We start from the raw sequence: 19,580 nt of genomic DNA, 5'->3' as shown, positions 1-19,580 counted from the left end.
TCAATTTATTTATGTATCTGCTACATGAAAGGCACTCTGGGGCAGGACACAATGACAAGTCTTCTCCGATCACTATGAGAGCCGGGGAATACAGAAAACGGGATAAAAGCCACAATCCCCGCCGAAGAAGCAAACATCCTCTGTGGAAGAAGTAAAATTAAAGACAAAACGAGACACTGCCCATTCTGTGAACGAGGACAAGAGAAGGAGAGAAGGCAAAGCTAGGGAATGATTTTGAAAGTATTAGACATTCTTTAGACTTTAAGGTTATTGCCACAACTAGAATTCACTCTGGATTCAGGGATGTGGAGGTGAAGCTCTTCGTCTAGCCCGAAAATAACCCACCACTTAGAGTCCAAAAGCAAGATGGGAGTTGGCCAAGCTCTGAATAGAGAAAGGCCTTTAAAAAAATTTTATTTTGGGAAACACAGGACTTTGTTTAATAAATTATAAGTAAGTCCTACAGGAAGAATATATATATATTTTGAAAGTTCTAAACACACTGTAATGACACTATTTTACTTACTTAAAACACGTTGGCATGAATGGAACAGAGGATCTGCTAAAGAGGGAGCTGTATACCCCAAACAGCTTTCATCATACGCCTCTCAAATGAAAAAGAGTTCAGCCCTCACCCTAAAATACATGTGTTTACTTAATCATACACCATATAAAGCTATCACTGCTTTAATTATGTGCTATGTAGGGGCACCTGGGAAGCTCAGTCAGTGAAGTGTCTGACTCTTGCTCTCAGCTCAAGTGTTGATCTCAGGGTCATGAGTCCAAGCCCTGCATTGGGCTCCAAGCTGGGCATGGAGCCTACTTAAAAAAAAAAAAAAAAAAAAAAATCATGTGCTATGTAAAACACACCCGAAAGGAAAATTGAAAGTAATATAAAGATGAAATAAGATTTAAAACAAATTTTATTATGCTTATCAATGACAGAAAGAATGTTTTTATTAAAAATTACAAATGATACTTTAACATGAGAACAATGTGTGCTGTCTAAAGGTGGAACACAGTGACTGTTCTCCACTGTGTTCGAGAATTTTGTTTATTTCATAAATATTTGGCGTCAAGAACTGCCTTTGTCAAAAAGAGTTATCTCACAAAGACAGGTAGATCCAACGGCTGCACTTACTAAGTCATAATACCAATTCTTCCAGTGCCATTCCTCCAATAACACAAAGACATTTTAAAGAGGTTCGGCCACGAAATTCCCTTCTTTCCTGATGCTGCACAGTTGTTCTTGGAGAACAAGGGGAAAACGTAGCATTTAGAAAATTCTGGATCCAAGACCCACCAAAACTCTTCTTGTGAAAGGTTTCTAAACAGGCTAGAAAATTCTGTTTCCAAGTTTTAAGGGAAGTAGAGAGATTTTTACGTTACACACATTAATCCTGGCAACCAAATCCCATAATGACAGAAACTTTGTCGAACATCCATTTTCAGAATATTTTCTCCCAGGTCTGTGTTCTTTCAAAAGCCACTGGCTTTTCTACTTGGGGTTCCCAGGGACAGCCAGGTTGCCCCCTTCCTGCTGTTCATGGTACATCTGGGAAGCAATTTCTGGTTTTGTCTTCAGTCTGCAGTTCCTTTGCAAGGCATCCTTTTCAAGTGACTCGCACCTTCAGAGAGGTTTCGTTCGAAGCAGGTCATGCAACCCATGGGGTTTTGTGGAAGCAAGTAATATAACCTCATCAGGCACCTCAGAGTGCAAGAGGCTATGGTGAACACACAAGCCAGTGTGCCCGAGAGAGGCCCCTGGTGGTGGACTCCAAGCTGTCTGACATCTGGACTCGTGAAAGGGCCGGAAGCCGTATGAACGGCAATAATAACAAAGCCCACTTCACTTCCCTGCCATATAAAAAAAATACACAGAATTTCAAGTTTCACGACCACACTTGGCCTTGGACACTTGCTGGGAGGAGGGCTGCACACACCGCTCCCTTGGGGATGAGATCCCCACACAGGTACTCTTCAAATGGTCTCCCCTGACAAGCAGGTTCTTTAAAAAGGTTCAAGCTGACTTACCTGATTTACTTGCTACTATTTGCTCTACTGAGGAAAACAGAGGTGCTTTACACTATTTGCTCTACTGAGGAAAACAGAGGTGCTTAGTGCATGTTGTCATATACAAAATGGTCCATATTTAGGCAGACTGACTTCAAATACCAGATGATGCTGTTGAGAGAGGATGGAGGTGAGGACAAGGAAGGAATACATGCAAAGCGCCATGTAGAGTATGTGGCCCAGAACAGGCCCTTCAAAGGTGTTTATGAATCAATGAGTAAGTCAGTGAATGGATAAAAGATTTCCACTAGAACGTTCTAGTGACAACATCCTGCATCATCCTGAAGATGGTGCTTTGTGTCTATTAGCTCCCGTGGTCCTCCTGAACAACTCTAGGAGGTCTGCCTTTTTACCCCCTTTACAGAAAAGGTGACTAGTGTCCAAAGAGGTTAAGTTACAACCCCAGCTGAGACAGCAGTGAGGGGAGGTTCAGGACTCTGAACCCACATCCCCCTGATGCCAGGCCTTGCTCTTCCATTCCAGCCCTCTCCTGTTGGCCATCTGCTCCAATCTGCACTGGCCTCTAAATGCAAGGATCAGCTATAGCCTGAGGGCCAAATCTGGCCTGCTGCATGCTTTTGTAAATAAAGTTTTATTAGAACACAGGCCCTCTCCTTTGTTAAGTACCCTTTATTAACATCTTAGGGCAGCTTTTGCACTACAATGACAAAGCTGGGTAGTTGTGACAAAGACTATATGGCCTGAATAACTTAAAATATTTACCAGCTGGTCTTTTAGAGAAAAATTAGGCTGACTCCTGCCTAGTGTAGAGACTCTGGTGTTTACGACTCTATTTCTTCCTGTCAGAGGGACAATATACATTTCTCTTTTAATGCATTCACTAAATTCAAGGGTCAATTTTGATTTAGAACATATCAAAAGTCTTTCTCACACAGCTTGAGATTTGGGAAAGCAAACAGTTTTCAATACTAAAAATAATAAGCAATATGATAACATTTCATCAATTTCCTTTTTTGATTGGCTAGAAGGAGTAACACTGTTACCATACCCAAAATTGCCAGAAACCATTACTAATGTTGGTTCCCATTACCTATTTTAAAGAATCTGGAACTAATTGCTCTCAATTAATCTCCTCCACTCTTTGATCGCTTATTTATCAGACTGGGGAAGATAGATTTAATAGTGCTTGCTTGAAACAGTTCCTTAATTGGAAACATCACAGCATTTAGCTCACTTTGTACTCCAGCAATTAAGAACAATTTGGAAAAGTGCTGTTGATTTTTTTTTTTACACTATTGTCTCCCTGATTAGTTTTCCAAAGATCCAGACAAAACAAATGACAATTCTAGCTAGCACTATTGGTCCAAATGAAAGCCCAACAGCCAGATTACTTACTATGAGAAATGTGGGCCACCCTCATCCATTTCATGCGTGTCTTCCGTTTATTTCCCTGTACCCTTGTCTCTTGTGTAGGTAAGTCGCAATACCTCTTAGAAAAGGCATCATTTTGCACCTACCTTTACACAATTATCTTTTCTCCAAATAAGCCAAATCAACAGAAGAAATTATTTTTCTTGATTAAGCACCCACATTTCTCTTGGGAGGAACCAAAACAAACAATTAATCTTTCCTTATTTGTTCTCAGAAGTCCCTGCCTCCTTACACGCAGGCTTTCCGGGTACCTGTGGCAGCCAGTCGGCAGCAATTAGGCCTGAGCAGAAAATGAATGGACTCCGGGCTGAGGGCCTAATCTGCTGAGAGTCTGTGGGAGAGGGCAAGGTTAGACCAGGAAAATTCCCTGTTGTCGGAACACTGTTCAAAATTACTACCTGACTTCAGCATAATTAACCAGGCTTGGGGATTTATATGAACTAAGTAATTGGAAAGAATTAGCAAGAGATATGGACATTAATCTTTACCAGTTACACAGTGTTTAATGAAATTAAGGGTCTCGTGCCTATTCTTCCCTTGCTTAGTTTGCACACTTTCTATTTCACCTGTAGAACAAGGAGAATACGCCATATGAAGATCTACAAAAACAAAACAAAGCAACAACAACAAAAAACCCCCCAAACACTCTAGGTTGAAAATTAAAGACAATCCAAAAACTTAAGAGCAGGCTCTTAATTATAATGCATCCATAGGATAGAATATTACAGAGCCTTTATTAAAATAGTGTTTTAAAAGAACCTTTATCTGTTAGAGAGATACATACTGAAATATTTATAGATAAAAGACATCTGTGAGTTTTTTCAAAATAATATGGGAAGGTGGGGTATGTTTGGGAATATAGGTAAGATTGCCCCTGAGTTGATAATTATTAAAGACGGATGATGGGCATCTGGAATTTTATTATATTATTCCATTTTTTATATGTTGAGAATTTCCGTAATAAAAAAGTTAAGATATTTTTAAAAACCTTGTCTTGGGGGAATACCTAACACAGTTATGGTAAACGCCTGGGATATGGTTTTATGTTTCTATTTTTTTCTCAATGCAGATTTGTGATACATTTTTAAATTAAAAGAAGAACTTATAAAGGATTAGAGGTAACATATCAAATATCAGATTAAAAATACACACAGAAAAAAGGCAAAGGAAGCACACCAAGATTTTGAGATGTTTAAATCAGGGTTTCTCAGCCATGCCACTATGAATATTCTGGACCAAATGACTATTTGTTGAGGGCTGTCCTGTGCATTGTAAGATTTCTCACAGCATCCCTGACCTCTACCCACTAGATGCTATGAGCACCCCATCCTCAAATTCTGACAACCAAAAACATCTGTACATATCATCTAATGTCCTCTGTGAGGAAAAATTGCCCCTGGTTCCTTAACAGTGGTCCAAGGAGAAGAACTACAAACAATTATTTTAATTTTTTAATTTATTTTTATTTCATTTATTTTTTTAATTATTTATTTTTAAAGATTATATTAATTTGACAGAGAGAAAGAGAGAGCGCACACGAGAGAGCATAAGCAGGGGGAGCAGCAGAGGGAGAGGGAGCAGACTCCCTGCCAAGCAGGGAGCCTGATGCGGGACTCCATCCCAGGACCCTGGGATCATGACCTGAGCCAAAGGCAGATACTTAACCAACTGCACCACCCAGGTGGCCCTATTTTTATTTTTATTCTTTATGTTTTTCAAAGTTTTTGAATAGGCACACAGGTATAAATCAGAACAATAACAAAAATACTGACATAATAAAAATATATTCATCTGCAAGGAGAGAACTCTTGATGTCTGTGAAGAAACAGACAATTTATATCAGAAAATAAATTACTGTGGGGCACCTGGGTGGCTCAGTTGGTTAAGCAACTGCCTTCGGCTCAGGTCATGATCCTGGAGTCCCGGGATCGGGTCCCGCATCGGGCTCCCTGCTCATCAGGGAGTCTGCTTCTCTCTCTGACCCTCCTCCCTCTCATGCTCTCTGTCTCTCATTCTCTCTCTCTAAATAAAATCTTAAAAAAAAAAAAAAGAAAAGAAATTACTGTGGAACAGATAGGTAGTGATCTTTCTTTAAGGTGGAGTCCTCAAGCTAAAAGTGAACCTCACTAAAAAAGCCAGTTCTTTCAAAACTCAGGAGTCCACCACACACAAATTTGATAAAATACAAATCAGAAGAATCTCAAAAATAATGTCAGCCTTCCTAAAACCTTCTCCGAATGGAAAACTGTAGTACCGAAGAGGGATTCAAGCCCACTACAGCCATCTTAAAAGAACTAATACAGAAACGGAATGCTAGCTCAGGGTGTTAAGTTTTTATCAGAAAAAAAGCATCCACATTTTCAGGTAAGTTTGAATGTGAAGAAAAAGCAGTATGTGGCTATCTTTGGGTCCATATATATGAAATGACATTAGTGACTACTTGTTTCTAGAAGGCGCTTTGAGCTGGCTTTCCAGAAATGAGTCCAAGTCTGTGTGATAATACCCCACATCTCACCTGCCCTCTCTCTTTCTAGAAACAGCATGCAGCCATGAGCCTGCCAACAAGCCCAGACAGCTCTACTGGAGGATTGAGCCCAAAACATTCATCTTATTAACCCAGGACTCTAGTTGAGGGCACTAAACCTAACTTTATGACTATTGAGACGTTTTTTGTTCATTTGTTTGTTTTTAATCAGTACAGACTGATAAACCAGGTGGTCAATATTTGATAATTCATAGTCTTAAAATTCCCGAAGTTTTATGTTTTAACCCTGATCAAGCTTTGGGGCCCCAGAGCATTAGAGTGCATATTTCCAATCCATTCCCTTCTTCCACACAGATTCCTCTCCATGAAACCATGGATGTTTTTGAGGTTCAAAGAGCTTTTCTTTTTTTATTTTTAAAGAGTTTATTTATTTGACAGAGAGAGACAGGAAGACAGAGCACAAGCAGGGGGCGCTGCAGGCAGAGAGAGAGGGAGAAGGAGGCTCCCCACCAAGCAGGGAGCCCAACACGGGACTCGATCCCAGGACCCTAAGATCATGACCTGAGCCAAAGGCAGATGCTTAACCGACTGAGCCACCCAAACGCCCTCCAAGAGCTTTTCAAATTGCCATTAGTGACCTTACCTCCACTGACCTGTATTACCTCTGAAGGCTCTTTATATCCATAGCTTTATAGGTCAAAGCTGCCAGGCTCACCCACCCAAAGGAAGCAAGAATGTATTATCTGAATTTTAAAAATACTGGTTTAATTTATTTCATCAAAAGGAAAGGGTACTGCTTTCTTTAAAGAATTAATATATATGGCTACTTTCAAAAATTTCAAAAACTGCTCTGTCCTAAGAATTATTTTAAATGAAGTCCATGTCATTTTGAGATCATGGGAAGCAAGCAAATCACAGAGAAAAATAAAACACATTTGAGAATAAGTACCAGCATTCTCTATAATTAAAATACAAATCTTTAAAATATATGAGAAGAAATACCACATACTGTGCTAAGTATTTACAGCTTTCATAGTTTTTTCAGCTTAGCACAAAAAAAGTCTTAAAGAACTATCACAAAACCTAAGAATCTATAGGTCACTGTCGACAAAAACGAAATTTAGGGAACAGACTTGTGAAGTTTTTTTCTTCTTCCTGTTTTGTCAATTATTTCACCAATTATGACGACAAACCTGTCTGCCAAATTCTGGTGGTTAGGGTTTTCCTGTAGGAACAACCAACCACAGAAACAGGGTTCCAGGATTTCTAAGCAGGCACCACAGAAATGTATGCGAAAGAGAATCTGAAAACACTCGCTAGCAATGATGGATTTAAGTTATTAACAGATCAAAAAGAGATGGATGGTGGTTTGCTTTTCTTAATCTACATCACCATCTAGATCTATTTAAAGATATGTGGCACACTAACAAACTTGGTTAAGGTTTCGATAAAATCAGTGAAAATAATCTGCCCCCGTTACACTGAGTCGGTATCGATCAATAAAATCACTTGTACAAGGAAAGTACTGTTAAGTACTGACAGTCCTAGCCATTAATATTATTTAACACACCGTTCACAATCTTTAACGAGAACAAAGAACAGTGTGTCTCATGTTATAAGCAGGACCTTCATAGATACTGTTACTTCTATAGGCTTTTCGGGTGATTTTGTCAAGTTCCAACTGTACATCCCTCTTTCATGAGCATACCCCCCACACCCCCAAAACATTAAGATCTTGTTCTTTACTTCAGTTGCATTTTAAAGGAAGACCTTTGTAAGAAGCAAAACTGCCATTATACCACTTCTTAATTTCTGAATGAAACTTAGAACTCTAAGGACCTAAGCTGTAAGGTGTGGGGTGGCCATGGGCACGGCATGGGGCTCCCCTGCTACACTCTGACATTACACACCTTCATCAGTGACATTACCCTGTCAGGGGTGGATGCAAAGATAAATTTCCAATTACTCCTCAGTCAGAGTTGCATGGCTAGGAAGAGATATACATATGTATGACTTAAAAGCACCAAAGTCGTGGCGCCTGGGTGGCTCAGCAGGTTAAGCAACTGCCTTCAGCTCAGGTAATGATTCTGGAGTCCCAGGATGGAGCCCTGCATCCAGCTCCCTGCTCAGCGGGGAGTCTGCTTCTCCCTCTCCCTCTGTTCCTCCCCCCTGCTCATGCTCTCTCTCTCTCACTCACTCTCTCAAATAAATAAATAAAATCTTAAAAAAAAAAAGAGCACCAAAGAGGAAGGTGGAGAATAAGAAAGGATGAAAATATTTTATGAACAAAATTTTCACCTTTTTAAATATCGATGAATACATAAACGAGAATAATTATGAGAAAACTGCTTTACGAAGAAAAACTGACTTAAAGATAACGCTAAGATCTTAAACAGGAACCTGTTCGAAACTTTACCTTTCCAGTTCTGACCACTCACAATCCCAGTAGTTTATGATGTGTAGTGCTTTGCAATTTGGCTGAGATAAAGCAAGAGGAAGCCCCTCTCTGGTAAGTGAACCTTGAAAACATGAGACCTGAAACTCAGTTCAGTTTCATTTACTCTGTTGTTCTCAGTTCAATTCTGCCTATCCTACAATTCTCACAGAGTGATTCAAACAAAAACTAAAAATAAACTTTCGGGGTCTGCATAGTACATGGAGAAAAGGCTCCCCCAAAAGAACATTAATGCTAGTACACGTCAAAGAAGTGAACCAAAAGTGAAAAAAATGTATCTAAAAAATGGCTTTTGGCCATGAAATAGACATTTTATGTAATGTAAGAGTAAAACATCCAATTTATAAGTGGTTTACCATCGTTAAAAAGTAAGTCCATGAACAAAAAGTACAGTATAGGGAACATAATCAGTAACATTGTAATAACGTTGTATGGTGACAGATGGTGAATGCACTTATGGTGGTGAGCACTGCATAATGTAAAGAATTGTCGATTTATTATGTTGTATGCCTGAAACCAATATGACATTGTATGTCAACTATACTTCACTCCAGAAAAAGAAAAAGTGGGGCGCCTGGGTGGCTCAGTCAGTTAAGTGTCCAACTCTTAGTTTCAGCTCAGGTCATGATCTCAGGGTCCTGGGATCGAGCCCTGTGTCTGGCTTTGCACTCAGCAGGAGTCTGCTTGGGATTCTTTCCCTCTCCCTCTGCCCCTACCCCCCACTCATGTACGTGCACTCTCTCTGTCTCTCTCTCTCAAATAAATAAACAAATCTTAAAAAAAGAAAAAGTAAATCTACAAATACACTCTGTGTGGAAGTCAGAAAATGTGATGCACAAAGGTTTAGGGGCATGCTCCAACTAGTATGGAAGATGCTTATTAAATGAAAGAGGACATTTCTGAGAAAAGCCCATGACGGTACCAGACACTTCATGACCATGTGATTCTGGAGGTAACTGGGACCTTGTTCGAGCATTTTCATGTAGCAACAGGTGATGAGGCAGCAAAGCAGTCACTCACCCAATAATTCCCCAAATAAAACCCCATTCCAACATTTCAGCAGTAGTGTCTTACTGCAAAATGGGGAATGGGACAAAGATTCTAGCCACAGAATCTTTAGAGAATAAAGAAGCTCCTGGAAAAGAAAGACAATACGCTGGAAAATACGCCCAGTGGAACCAGGAAGCCAGCGTACTTTGGAAGAAAATATCTTCCTAAGCATACTGGGGTGGGGAGGGTGGTGGCTGAATAAAGGGCCAAGGGCAGATTAAAAAAAAATATTATTCAACGAACCCCAAGACATTAAATCTACATACTGGCCATGTAATTTTAAAAGGAAAAGAAAAACAAGTTGAGGTCATGATGCAACCTCTTTGGGAACTGCCTTGTAGGAATGTGGAAGGTCGATTTTACAAAACAGGTGTAGGAGTGACGGCATCTCATAAAGTCACATGCCCCAGGACGACCTGAGGTGAAGCGCACTGCATCCACGACCAGTCACGTGCTGCCACTGGTGGGCCCTCCCAGACACTCCTGCACAATCATGATCCCAGCCCTGAATGAACAGGATATGAAATCCATTTTGATTTGGGAAGCAAACACTGTCAAATAGAATCTTACAGTCAGTAAAATAATTAAACCTGTTTTCCAAACCCCTCCTTGTTTGAAGAATGTGTTATAGGAAATTATGTATGTCACTGCACAGAGAAGTCTGCAGCGTAAATCCTGGTAATAATAATTGGCTAACCATGAAGAATGATTTAGCACTTGAACACCCCACTAGGCCATATTTTCTTGGGAAGGAATGCTCAGGATCCTAAAAATGTTATACACACACACACGCACACACATGCAATATATATATACACAATATGTACATTTAAATATATTTTGTATAATTTATATTTATAAAGTAAATACAAATATATTATTTTTAAAATCTAAATATATATTATAAAATATATATGCATACATACACACACACACATATATATATATATAAGAAATGTTTAAAAATGCATCACTGAGGTGGTAAGAAAGTAAGGAATCAGGAGCATCCTTAAACTGAATATAAATAGAAATCCTGACAGATAAGCAAGCACCAAAGCTGGTTCTGTTCCATGGGTGAATCATGAACCCTGTGACTTTAAGCATCCACTTTGGGGGCTGCATGGACAGAAGACATGAAGATAAAGGGGCACCTGGGTGGCTCCATCTTGTTAAGCGTCTGCCTTCGGCTCAGGTCATGATCCCAGGGTCATGGGATCGAGCCCCGCATTGGGCTCCTGCTCGGCGGGAAGCCTGCTTCTCCCTCTCCCACTTCCCCTGCTTGTGTTCCCTCTCTTGCTGTGTCTCTCTCTGTCATATAAATAAATAAATAAAATCTTAAAAAAAAAAAAGAGATGAAGATAAAGCCTAAGGTCTGCCTAAGGGAGGTGGGCATGGGGGATCTAAAAGAGGTCCAAATAAAGCTGCTGAAGGAAACATAGTTGGAGGAAGGGGAAAAAAATAATCCCCTTCACAGGTTTGTAACTTAAACTGATACCTTGCGTGCAGTCCAAAAAACTTTCAAGCTAAGAAGTCCTAGTTGATAGTGTTCCTAGGTGATTAGCAAAATCAAGCAAAAATTCTCTCTGGTACAAATTTAATTCAATCCTTGACTTAAAAAAAAATCCCCAAGGATAAAGGTACAAGGAAATGGATTACTCAGCTAAAAATAAAAACAAACAAACAAAAACACATACATACACACCTAAGAGGAAACAAAGCACCATTAGCAAGAACCAGCAGAAACAACTAAGACCTATGAAGACATCAGTTATTATAATTATGAAACTGAGAATTAAAAAAATAGAATATAAAAGGGGAAGACGCAACATTCAAAGATATGATATCTGAGCATTTTCCAGAAATGTTGAAAGGTGCCTACATGCAGATTAAGAGAGCGTGCATGTGCACACACATACACACACACAAAATACTCAAAAATATATATTTAAAAAATCTACACCTAGATACAGAATAACTATAGTAACTATAGTAATAAAGTTCTATAGCAAAACAGAAGAACACCAAAGATGAAAAACAGAAGAATATCAAAGATGAAAAGATGACCCTAAGAGAATAAGAGAAAAATGACAGATCACATTTAAAAGGCAGAAAATCAAGCACTTCTATTTGTTTTTTCTTTGTATGTTTGTTTTAAGCAGGCTCCATGCCCAGCATAGAGCCCAACACCAGGACTGAACCCATGACCCTGAGATCAAGATCTGAGCTGAGATCAAGAGTCAGACACTTAACTGACTGAGCCACCCAGGTACCCCTAAGCATTTCTATTTGTAAGAATTTGTATTCTATGACTTTTATTATATCTTATATGTCTTCCAAAAACAGAGAAGATTCGTGTATCTTTAAAGAAGACAATCAAATTCCTTCATTTTAGGATTACCATGTGCATCTACTGGATTCTTTTCTAAAATATATTATGGAATCTTAGTGATCTTATTTTTTTAATACTTGGCAACACTTTGCTACTTCATGATCCTAAGTATCATTTCATCATTACTCATCAATTATTCCTAACTATGCTAAGAAAATACAAAAATAATACAGAAACAATAAGAAAACTGAAGAATGATGGGATCGACTGGAAGGATAATGAAATAAATAATAATCATTATAAAACACTTTAGCTTTCTTACTGTGTTGCCCAAAGTACTCATCTTTCAATGTCTAGAGATATCTTTTTTTTTTCTAAGATTTTATTTTTTTCATTTGACAGAGAGAGAGAGCATGAGCAGGGGGAAGGACAAGGGGAGAGGCTCCCGCTGAGCAGGGAGCCCAGCACACGACTCAATCTCAGGACCGTGGGATCATGACCTGAACTGAAGGCAGACGCCTAACTGACTGAGCCACCCAGATGTCCCGAAGACATCTTTTTTTTTTTTTTTGTCAGTAGACTTCCCAGTTCTCTTTATTTTTCTTTTTCCAACTTTCCTTTGAAGCTAAGGAAAAATGCATACATACTGTATAAAATTGGGGAAGAATAAATAAGAATATAGGTTGAAGCTAAGCTGGTACCATATTTATCTATTCGTGGAGTTTTCATCTGTTGTTCAGTTTGAAGACATCATCTTTGAAGTTACTTGTAAAGTTTTCAATGAACACAGTTAAATGTTCAGAAATTTTAATTTTCTACTCAAAATAGTAAAGAAAAAAAAAATCAACAGAGGAGAAGTGTTTTCCGATTATTAGAAGACCCAGACAATGACAACAGAGACAGACTCCATAAGAAGTACAATGTAGGCCACATACACACTTTATAATAATTTTAAATGTATATTTAACATTTAAATTCTCTGGTAGCCACATGAAAAAAGTAAAAAGAAACAAGTAAATATATTTTGTTTAACCCAATAAATACAAAATATTGCTTCAAAATATTACTTCAAAAATAAAAACTACTGAGATATTTTACATTCTTTTTTTGTACCAAGTTTTTGAAATCTGTGTATATTTTGTAGAACACCTTCATTCAGACTAGCTCCATTTCAAATGTTCAAATGTTCATTAACCACATGTGACTAGTGGCTTCCATAATATATAGCAAAATTGGTTGCAAAGGTAAAATCACAGATCATGAGACTTCAGATGCCATCATAGATGAATTTTCTCACACCTAGGGATCAATGATGAAAAATGATGAAAAACGGGCGCCTGGGTGGCTCAGTTGGTTAAGTGACTGCCTTGGGCTCAGGTCATGATCCTGGAGTCCCGGGATCGAGTCCCACATCGAGCTCCCTGCTCAGCGGGGAGTCTGCTTCTCCCTCTGACCCTCCCCCCTCTCATGCTCTCTATCTCTCTCTCTCTCTCTCAAATAAATAAAATCTTTAAAAAAAAAAGAAAGAAAAATGATGAAAAAGGAAATGCAGTATTCTTTTGGATCTGTTCATTCAATAGGAAGAACTTCACCACACATTATTTTGCATCAAGAACTTGGACCATTTCATTTTGCGAAAAGAATGTGGAACACTATTTTTTCACTTTTTATGATGTTTGTGTACCAAGATAATGAAATAAATAATAATCATTAGAAAACAAAACAAAATCCAAAAAGAGCAAACAGAATTTCTCAAACAAAAAAAGTGTGATATTAAAACTTAAAAGTCACAGGATAGACTTCCAGTTCTATTAAGATGGAAGAGATACACTTTTCCCTCTTCCTCCTGCCAAATACAACTCACACATTATACTGGACATTGTATCTAAGTTAAGTTAAGGGAAGAAATGAAACCTGCCAGCACCTAAGTAATGACACAGTGGTGAGTTTTTCTCTTTCCTGGGTTTTCCTTTTGCCTCATGTATCTCGACTTGGAGCAGAAAAAGCTGGAAGCCAGGAAATACCAAGAGAGGCAGACAAATCAAGCCCCAATAAAAGCCCGTTTCCTCTAGCAAAAAGACCAGAAAAGAGACAGCCTAGCAAGACTGAAAACTTTTAGACACTGACCACTCTACTCAACCCAAACACCACAGAAAAGACTGTTGGTCCACCTCCACTGAAGCCAGGGGGTGCTGGGGTGGCTCCGTCGGGTAAACACTTCCACTCAAGGCAGCCAAAGCCCACCGGGAAGCCTAGATTTCCACCCTCATGAGGCTGCAATGAGGCACTCAATGCAGGGTGGTATCAGAGATGCTGAGTAGGGAGCCAAGACTCTTGTTCCCCCCACCCCAAGCCAGTAATGTACCCTATCCAAGATCTCCAAGGTCAGTGGAGACCAGGTGGGGAGCTGGAGCTCCCATCCTCTGAGCAGTCATGAAGAACACCCCTCCCAGCCCAGAGGTCAGCGAAGGCCAAGTGGGGAATCTCGTGTTCCACCTTCACCCAGCAGAAAGGAGGTAGAGTCCCCTGAACCCAACCTTCCCTGGACTGAGTAGTGTCAGAGAAGGCCAGCTAAGACAGGAGGTTTACATATATTTTTAAGATTTTATTTATTTATTTGTCAGAGAGAGAGAGAGAGAGAGCGCACAAACAGGGGCAGCGGCAGGGAGAGGGAGAGGGAGACTCCCCACTGAGCAAGGAGCCCGACGCAGGACTTGATCCCAGAATCCTGGGATCATGACCTGAGCCGAAGGCAGAAGCTTAACCAACTGAGCCACCCAGGCATCCCTTCACTCAGAATTTTAGAGAAGGCTATGAGATACACATCTTCAATGAGGATCAAAAAAACCATATATTCCTGAGGGGCGCCTGGGTGGCTCAGTCGTTGGGCGTCTGCCTTCGGCTCAGGTCATGATCCCAGGGTCCGGGGATCGAGTCCCACATCGGGCTCCCTGCTCAGCAGGAAGCCTGCTTCTCCCTCTCCCACTCCCCCTGCTTGTGTTCCCTCTCTCACTGTGTCTCTCTCTGTCAAGTAAATACAATCTTAAAAAACGAACAAACAAAAAAACCCATATATTCCAATTATCATAGTCCTGGAGGGACAGGAGAAATCGGGAAGAAGAAAACTCCAAACAAGAAAAACCCAAAGCAGTGCACACCGTGACACAACACAATTAAGCTTCTAATGGCAAAGACAAAATCTTGAAAAACAGACATCTTAAAACAGCGTCTTACATAGAGAGGGAAAACAATAATATGACAGTGGATTTTTTTTTATTAGAAGCCAGAAGGGAGCAGCACAATATTTTCCAAGTGCTGAAAAAAAGACTGTCAACCTAGAATCCTATATCTAGAGTGATCAGACTTGAAACATTCTAAGGTCCTTGTCATGTTCAGGAGGAGACTGAAGAAAATAGGTAACTACAACAAGAACAGATATAAACTAACAGAGGAGAGAAAATGGAAAGAGAAAAAGAGGGAAAAAAATCTGCCACCAATCCAAAAGCAAGCAAGAAAAGCAAAAACTCAGAAAGAGAGGGATCAACAGAAAGCGGGGATGGTCGACCTAAGCTCTATCATAGGAGTAATCATAGAAATATAAGTGGGACACATTTTAACACACCTTTCTGCTTAGAGATCAAAAAGCCAAGTCTGATTGAATAGCGTGCTTAACAAACTTCATCCCGTTATATATAGCTCACTGCACTCAAGAATTAGCGAGTACACATTTTCAAGCACACAGCGTCAATTTTAATAAATGCTTCATGTACTACTGGCAGAGTTAAAAATATAATACTCTGGTCCACTGCAGACTCCTGGCTCAATGGAACATTATACTGCCTTGCATAATTTTAAAAAACACATGAGGGGCAGGCTAGTCAGGTGATTGGATCTTCTGAAAACAGCATCCTGCATGCACTGGATAAAAAACCCCGCACCAGCTGTGCAACTGTCTTCTACCAACGAATTTTAAGGCATTTTCTTTTAGATTAGATTATCCTTAATCACGATTTCTATGAGCCACTTCACTCTAGCTCCCGACACTTCCTGTACATATACTTTTAAAGATTTTATTTATTTGAGAGAGCAAGCATGAGCGGGGAGGGGGGAGAGGCTGAGGGAGAAACACACTCCCCGCTGAGCAGGGAACCCCAACATGGAGCTCAATCCCAAGACCCTGGGATCATGACCTGAGCTGAAGGCAGACGCTTAACCAACTGAACCACCCAGCTGCCCCTCCCTGTATATTTAACTGTTGTTCCCTCCTTATAAATGAGATGAAAACATAAACCTCTGCTGTTCTCAAGTAAGTGACATAGGACGTGGGTCCCTTTCTCAGAAACATAAATCTCACAGTGTTGCAACAGATGCAAGGAGGGCTGAATGCAAACTTCCCAAGGAAAATGGCTGTCTAAAAACCAAGCCAGCTGGCAATTTCATGTTGCTACCGAAGAACAGAGAGGGACCTGCCTTTTAAGCCAGCCTCAGATAAGGAAATGGAGACCCAAGTGAACCTCAACCTTGCCCACCATTTGTTTTTCTTCTCTGGAAGCATACAGATGGATCTTCATCTCTGACACACTGAAATTTTGCCGCTGTGTCTCAGCCTTGGCAGGTTTCTATCATTCTTGGTGCTCTGCCTTGGAGCACCTTGTCTTTGTAAAGGCTCAGAGCCTCCAGCTTGGGAAATGGTCAACTACTTTTCCTTTGATTATTCCCTCCCCTACTTTTGTATTTTCCCCTCTTCTTTCTTTCTAGGACTCCAGGATGTTAGGCCTGGAAAGATCCTCCATGTGTCTTGTCTTTTGCTGGAGAGTTTTTGTATCTGTACTTTATGGAACAGTTTCCCAACTGGACAGCAGCTACTGAATATTTCCAGCTGGGGGACTCGACAAATCCCAAGAACTCTTGTGTGTCCCGACTGCTCATCTTACAGTTTCCTAGTGTCATCTTTTGGATGTAATGCCTTTGGGCAGCTCTCTAGACTTATTAAACGAATCTTTAGGACATATTTTGTGTTGTGAATTATCTCTATCCTGACAATTCAGTGTTTCAGTTCATCTTGGTCTTTTTGTTCTTCAAAGGCGATCTTTGGTTATCAGATCTCACTGAAAAAAGCAGTGTGGGGGGCTTGGGTGGGTTTCCTCTGCGGCTCTGTCAGACCTCCTTCCACATGGAAAGAAAACGTGGGTGGAGGATGCCATCTGGTCAACTCTCCTCTGGGCTCAGTTGGTGGGAAGGGTGTTGTGAACTCGGGGCCCTAATAGCTACATGAGAAGCCTTAGCTCTCCATGGTCATTCTATTTAATATCTTGGTGTATTGTTCTGTTTTGATGAGAAAAGTCTTTAAAAATAGTTTTGGCCCAGTCATAAACATCAGGCTGCCTATATTCTATAGAGAACAAGTGGCCGAGACATTGGTCCCATGTGTGCACTGTGAATGGGCCCACTGGTTTTCAGTTTCACCTGCCGACGCTGAGTCCAGAAATTCTCCAGCTACCTCCTCAGGCAGGTAGCTTCCTGCCTCTACCGCAGGCTCTCGGGGCTACTGCCTTCTGCTCTCTGTTGTATCCATTCGTGCACTTCCAGAACATTCCATCTTCTCGAAAGTTGTTAAAAATTTTTCTTCCTCGGATGATCCCCTTTTCCCCCGCCTATCCAATACTTAACTGTGGAGGTTCATTCCTTATGAAGTTTTTGTACTTTTATTTAAGAGGGGTCTCTAGAAAAACGGGAAGTCATCTCAAAGCAGGATATATTCGGGGGCACCTGTGTGGCTCAGCCAGTTAAGCGTCTGCCTTAGCCTCAGGTCATGATCCCAGGGGTCCCGAATTGAGCCCTGCAATGGGCTCCTTGCTCAGCAGGGAGCCTGTTTCTCTCTCTCCCCCTGCTTGTGCTCTCTCTGTCAAATAAATAAATAAAATCTCTCTAAAAAAAAAACAAAACAGGATGTATTCTATAAACCACGTCTGAGCGTCAAATCAGTCTGGGACACCCCAGGTAATATATTCTTAAGATTTGGGTTTCTCTGCAGATGACGTAACACGGAAAACAGATGCATGCTGACAGTTTTCACAGGATTCTAAGTATTCAAGTTACAGATTTAAAAAATAACCAATCAAAATAAAACAAAACAAAAATAAAAAATCACTAATCAATCTATCAAGGGAGTTGGGGGATAGATAGTTAATTGTTTATCAATCATAAACAGTTTATAATTATAAGGACTTTTCTTTTATGATTATTAATATATCCTTAAGTAAAACTACGTCAAGGTTGAGAAATTAGAAAATCTACAATGCAGAGTGAAAAGAGCCTCCAGGGAGTTAAGAAACTAAAATTTCAGTCCATGTCTTTAATAAACTCTAGGGAGTGAGGCAGGCTTCGTAACCACAGCAGACCTCAGTTTCTCTACTACTAAAATAAAAGAGCAGTGTGGGCGACCTTAGGGAACGTTGTCACACTCACCCACGGTCCCGAAGTTACCAGTTGATCTTTGGACAAGGGGAAGAGTTCTTTTCTGTGGCCCTATCAAGTGCTAATCTGCCTGTTCTATGGGTGGGAAACTGAGGCCAGAAGAATAATCCTGAGCATAACCGAAGGGCAGGAGGCGGGCTGGACTGGAAAACGTTCTAATGTCACCGTGAGCTTTAGACGCTATGGCTGTGGGGTGTGTGGATACCTTCTCAGGTTTACGGGCCAGAGCAGAGCCACCCCATCCAGCGCATGCTGAGACTGTCTTACTCCTACAGAGACTTGAACACCAAAAGTTATCCAAAACTGACATGTGACCCAGGGTTTTCATTTCACTTGGGATTGATAAAGCATTCCCACTCATCTTTGCAAATTCCATCTAGCTCCCACTGCCCGCAAACGGAATCAGGTAGAGAAGGGAGAAGACAGAGCTCCCTGGACCTCCTTGGTGACCTAAGCGACAAGAAAACGAACATTAAATGCACGACAGGAAGCAAGCCCTCTTGGTCCCTAACCACATCTTTCAAGTCCTATTTCTGAGAATAGAAAATTCTAAGCTCAATTTGAGAGTCACTGTAAACTCCTCTCTGTGCCAGATGATTTTATCTGCATATTTATATCCAAAGTACAAACAACTTAAACTGTTTACACTAAGGAGTAATGGAAGTCATGTGTCAAACACAATGGGAGGAAAAAGAGAGAGCATTCTTCACAAAGAAAGCCTGAAGATATACAATATCTGTGGAAAGTGTGGCCTATAAGAATGCATTGTTTACCTATTCCATTTAATTACAGAGAACATGAATTCTTACCCTTTGCATACAATGACTAAAGTCTCGGTTTTTGGTTTGGTTTTGCCCGCCGGTGTTGCCAGGAGCTCTGGAAGTCTCACAGCCCCCTACACACAGCCTTAAGGAACACAGCCACACACGTTCCTGTCATCTGTGGTCCCCGTCTCCTTTCATCTCCCGCTTCCAGAGGGAGGCAGGGAAGGGTCTGTCCACAATGCCCCAAAGCAGAAGAATAAAAACAGTACAGAGAGCCCTCCTCAGATGCTCGCAAGGCCTTCAGCACATCAGCTTTCCTTGCTGAACGCTGTCAAGACAGGAAAACTAGACAAGGCCACCAAGAGACAATGGGCTTCATCGGGAGAGAGTCATCTGAATTTATCACCAAGTACAAGCCTGTGGGGACAGCTTCTCTGCAACTTCTAACCAACGGTGAATCAGGCACAACCAGCCAGAAAAAGTCTGTCACACACGCCATCGTGTGTGGGCTTCCCAGAGCCTCCAGCTACCTGCCTACACAGAACCTATCCTAGC

General features: G+C 40.7%; 1 protein-coding gene across 3 annotated transcripts in view; it reads right to left on the bottom strand.

Moving 5' to 3' along the window:
- The window catches only part of SNX24 (sorting nexin 24), a 153,144-nt gene that overhangs the window by 37,585 nt on the left and 95,979 nt on the right, over positions 1–19,580 (bottom strand). The window lies entirely within an intron of this gene.

Source organism: Eumetopias jubatus, unplaced genomic scaffold (genome assembly GCF_037043125.1).
Source record: "Eumetopias jubatus isolate StellerSeaLion01/CBP00866 unplaced genomic scaffold, mEumJub1_p1.0 scaffold_5, whole genome shotgun sequence".
Classification (NCBI taxonomy): domain Eukaryota; kingdom Metazoa; phylum Chordata; class Mammalia; order Carnivora; family Otariidae; genus Eumetopias; species Eumetopias jubatus.
Note: the sequence above shows the minus strand (reverse complement) of the source record. Positions and strands in the feature narration are given on the sequence as shown.